Source organism: Rhinichthys klamathensis, unplaced genomic scaffold (assembly GCF_029890125.1).
Source record: "Rhinichthys klamathensis goyatoka isolate OS25496 unplaced genomic scaffold, OSU_Roscu_1.1 h1tg000104l_1, whole genome shotgun sequence".
Lineage (NCBI taxonomy): Eukaryota > Metazoa > Chordata > Actinopteri > Cypriniformes > Leuciscidae > Rhinichthys > Rhinichthys klamathensis.
In genome coordinates this window covers 658711-663678 of record NW_026606643.1, presented here as the reverse complement: position 1 = coordinate 663678, position 4968 = coordinate 658711, and the positions used below count along the sequence as shown (strand labels likewise).

The 4968-nt window shown below is 38.3% G+C and overlaps 1 long non-coding RNA gene across 1 annotated transcript; it reads left to right on the top strand.

Moving 5' to 3' along the window:
* The first annotated feature begins 982 nt into the window (after positions 1–982).
* Positions 983–1314, top strand: LOC130087045 (uncharacterized). Its single transcript, XR_008807320.1, has 2 exons — positions 983–1093; positions 1256–1314. It is a non-coding gene; the product is annotated as an uncharacterized LOC130087045 (long non-coding RNA).
* The last annotated feature ends 3654 nt before the right edge of the window (positions 1315–4968 follow it).

The window sequence follows — 4968 nt, the reverse complement described above, 5'->3', positions numbered from 1 at the left end:
GACATTCAAAAAAGTACCTTAGACCAGTGACAGAACTTGTTTTGCTTCTGAGTAGAGAGTGATGTTCATCTGTTTAGTTAATACATAACTTGTTTGTGTAGTGACCTCCCAGATGTCAGGCGGGGAGTGTGTTGCCATTAAAGGGATACTCCACTTTTTTTGGAAATAGGCTCATTTTACAACTCCCCCAGAGTTAAACTGTTGAGTTTTACCGTTTTTGAATCCATTCAGCCGATCTCCGGTTCTGGCGGTACCACTTTTAGCATAGCTTAGCATACATCATTGGAGTGGACAAGACCATTAGCATTTCTAAAAAAAAAAAGACCAAAGAGTTTCGATATTTTTCCTATTTAAAACTTGACTCTTCTGTAGTTACATCGTGCACTAAGACCGACGGAAAATGTAAAGTTGCGATTTTCTAGGCTGATATGGCTAGGAACTATACTCTCATTCCTGCGTAATAATCAAGAAACGTCACTGCCGTACCAGGAGAGCAGCAGGCGTAATGATATGACGCAGCGCCTGAAAATAGTTCCGTTGTGTTGACGGAAGGTGGCCTATTTTCAGGCGCTGCGTCATATCATTGCGCCTGCTGCTCTCATGGTACGGCAGTGAAGTTTCTTGATTATTACGCAGGAATGAGAGTATAGTTCCTAGCCATATCAGCCTAGAAAATCGCAACTTTACATTTTCCGTCGGTCTTAGTGCACGATGTAACTACAGAAGAGTCAAGTTTTAAATAGGAAAAATATCGAAACTCTTTGGTCATTTTTCTTTTAGAAATGCTAATGGTCTTGTCCACTTCAATGATGTATGCTAAGCTATGCTAAAAGTGGTACCGCCAGAACCGGAGATCGGCTGAATGGATTCAAAAACGGTAAAACTCAACAGTTTAACTCTGGGGGAGTTGTAAAATGAGCCTATTTCCCAAAAAAGTGGAGTATCCCTTTAAGGCAAAATGTTAGGGACTTTTATTTTGATATGATGTAGACCTGTAGTTTGGGGTTAGAGGTTATTTCCTGTACAGAAGTAAGGAAGCTGACAGAATGTGAGCACATGTAATCCATTTGTTGTTAGCACTAGAGGCAATGTCGTAAGTACAAAATTCATTTTTATGTTAATAAGTTAATGTTACAATACTGTTTAAAAAGAAAAGACTACACATAGTTACAATATTTATTTACATGTATATACAGGTATTTTTATTGTAACTAGATTTATGTTAAAACAGTCAAACTTTATTTCTTTGTTACAGTTTTCACTCTGTCATGTAAGATGATGTTGAAGCCACAGTAAACAGCAAGAAATCGCTCACTACGACTTGTCGTCATTTTGCATCAGAGTTAGCTGGTTGTATAGCTACAGTTGCTACACTGCAGTGAGGACAACACAAGCATGATAAGGACTGAACCTGCAAGAAATAAAGAGGATTTTAAAATGTTGAAGAGTTTTGCGCTTTGAACATAGTTATATTTCCCTTTCGAGGGAACTCGAACTGCGTCGATACGACACATTGGGGAATGCCCCCAAGCGTAGCGCCTCTGAAGCATGAATGAAACTAGGCCATTCGTGATTGGTGTTGCGTCATGATGTAAAAACCCCATTGCTGCCCACCAAACCCTGCCGCTATACATCTACTTTGGTAGAGTAGATTACCAGGCTGACCTTCTTAAAGCAATTTGATGTGGGCGAGGGGCCAACTCCAGAAGATGTTGCGGAGTTGAGAAAGGCTGCAGACTTGTCTCTCCGAGTCACCAAGGAAACGGCCCGCGCTATCGGCCGTTCCATGGTGGCTATGGTGGTCTCGGAGAGACATTTATGGTTAACCCTCTGGGGTCCAAGGTGTTTTTGGGGTCCTTGAGATGTTTTGACATACTCTGACATTTGTGCTTTTTTCAGTTGCTTATAAACAAATTACTGGCAAAGGTGTAATTACACTCTATTTAGCACAAACAGGTCTACCATAATATGTTATCAACATGTATGTACATGTTTGTATTTTTGAGAGAATATTGTTTATGCGTGGTTATTGAAAAAACTAAAACTTAAAGTTTCTGAAATAAGGCCACAAAACACATACTAAATATGTGTCCACAAGATTTTTGACTAATGGATGTTGTCGCCTAGAGTTTTTTCTTCAAAATGACCTGAAAATCATCCTGCCTTATCATTCACATAAAACAATAGATTGGTTTAAATTTAAAAATGACACTTTTTGTTTGGAAAGGCAATATGCGCAGGGGTGTGACCTGCTGTGATTCATATTAATGGGGCTGCATACTAATGACCCTTTCATTCAGGTGTATCACTGAGTCACAAGAATGCAATGACAATATATATATATATATATATATATATATATATATATATATATATATATATATATATATATATATATATATATATATATATATATATATATATATATATATATATATATATATATGCCTATATAATACAAAATTGGTTCACAGTTCCAATTATTTATTTATTTTTCAAATTGTGCTTGCAAATTGTATAATATCAAATGTAAACATTTCTAGTAATTGTGCAGTTAATTCTCATACTGTTTTTACAGAAAGTTTGGGAATATATCCCAAATGTGTCACTAATAAAACACAATACAAATAATTTAAAGAGGAGGCTTATATTGAGCTTTTAAGATTTACCTAAGATTTATTTATATGTAGCTTACATATATTTTTGCTATTTTAATAAAAAAGGTTACAATTACAACAACAATTAAAATTTTAACTATATTTCAAATGTAATCTTTCTTTGTATATACTAAAGTATACATTTTATCATACATATTTCACAGTTGCAGATTAATTAGTTTGAATATAGCCTACAATTGAACAAACACTATAATAACATCTTAGCAAACAAGCATATTTGATGTGCCAGTATTATACAGTAAAAACGACATCTTGTCTTTCATATGTAACATATCGTTTTTATGATTAGGACATATAAATGTTAATTTGCAGTTTAATACGTTGCTTATACAAAAATATTTTATTTCAACATATTTCAGTCGATTTTTACTCATCTCAGTATTGGAATATAGTTAGGTAAAAGCTGTTCATTCATTCACACACAAAAATGCGATTCATATTCAAACAGTCTTTTTGTTTACAGACACTATTCCATATCGCGATTAGAACAAAGCACTTGAAAATAAAGAATGTAGGCCTACCTATTCCTCAGCTGGATCCGTTGCTCCTCCAAATAAAACTACCTGCACTTGAGGTAATTTTTTCCAGGATTATTATTAAGATAGGATTATTCCTCACAGCGTCGTAAATATGAGTCTCTTTCGGTGGGTTATCCAGCTGATGTGGGCGTGGATCGCCTCAGAGCATTTGTGTTTGAATAGAGCGCGCGCTCCGTGGGCATGGTCAAATTAACTTTAATGAGCTGAGACGAGAACGACTATCATCTCTCTCTTTTCGTACAGATTACATAAAATGAGAAAGTTTGTTTTTTATATAAATTACTTCATTTAAAAGAAGATAATTCAGGCTTCATGCCTGTGTGCCTGTATACCTGTTTGACTGAGTATTTGCAGAGTTACAGATGATTTTTCAGACGCGTTTCAGAATGGACTTCACTGACAGAGAGAACGCAGAACGCGCATCATGTTTATTTTTCTTTATTAGGCGAAAAGCACAACACTTTGTTTTTATTGTGAGGTTCCACAAAAAAAATACAAACTTAACAGGATCGAATGATGTACAACACTTATATGTAAGATCAAAATCAACAGAGTAATTTGAGTCTCTTTTGCACTGATAAGGAAAAAAGTGAGCTGGTATCGCCGGCGAGACCGCCGACCCCAGAGGGTTAAATCTGTCGGGCATCAAGGAGAAGGACAGGGCTTTCCTCCTTGATGCCCGATTTCACCTTTTGGCCTGTTCGGCGACGCCGTAAATACAGTTGTCGACAGGTTTCAGAAGGTGAAAAAACAGTCTGCAGCCTTTAGAAAATATCTCCCTCGCCGCTCTAAATCTAAGTCTGCCCCCAGTGGGCAGCCACCACAGCCATACACCTGCTCTCCCGGCTACAGACAGGCGCAAAAAGAGAGTGTCGCTTCTAGAGCCCCCCCCTCAAGGAGGCGCTCTCAACTGAAGCCTCAACAAAAGCAGGGCGACCTGAGGGCTGTACTGCAGGTGAAAAAGGCTTCGGGGAAGAGATCCTAACAAATGTAGGATCTCTTCGGGCTGCCCCACCAGTGGTGGAGTGATCGAGGTCGCCTCTTCCGCGGAGCCCACATAAAATCGATGTCGGCTTCCCGCCGTCAAGTGCGCTTCTTGACGCATCGGTTTCCAGCGAACGCACGCTGCACTGTCTGCCCCACAGGCTTGCGGCCAAGCACCGTTCTGTTGGTAAAGGAGGCCATAGAACGTGTTCCTCCCCCGGACAGGGAGTCCGGGTTTTACAGCCTCTATTTCATAGTTCCCAAGAAGGATGGGCGATTGCGTCCAATATTAGATCTGAGGCATTTAAATCGGGGGGGTATGAGATCCAACCCTCTATGCAAACTGGGGCATCAGATCCTCCTGTGGTCACTGGGGAGACTGTTGTCTCTCAGAGCAACATACATCATTCCCAGGGGATCAAAATCAGGGAGCAGACATCCTGTCGAGGCAGGGGCTGAGGCCCGGTGAATGGAGACTCCACCCCAAGAACGTTTTTTTTTTATTTGTTTATGTGAACGTTAGAAGAACATTCCATTCTATCATTTTGGAAATGTTATGAAAACTTTCTTTTTTTATGTTTTCTGAACATTCAAAACATCGTTTTTTTTTTTTTTTTTTTTTTTATTAGGAAGGTTTTTTTTCTTGGTTTATGTCAAACGTTAGAGGAACATTCAGTTCTATAATTTTGGAAATGTTACGAAAACGTTATTTCTGAATGTTTTCTGAAAGTTCAAAACATCTGTTTTTTTAAAGTAAGAGCATTTTT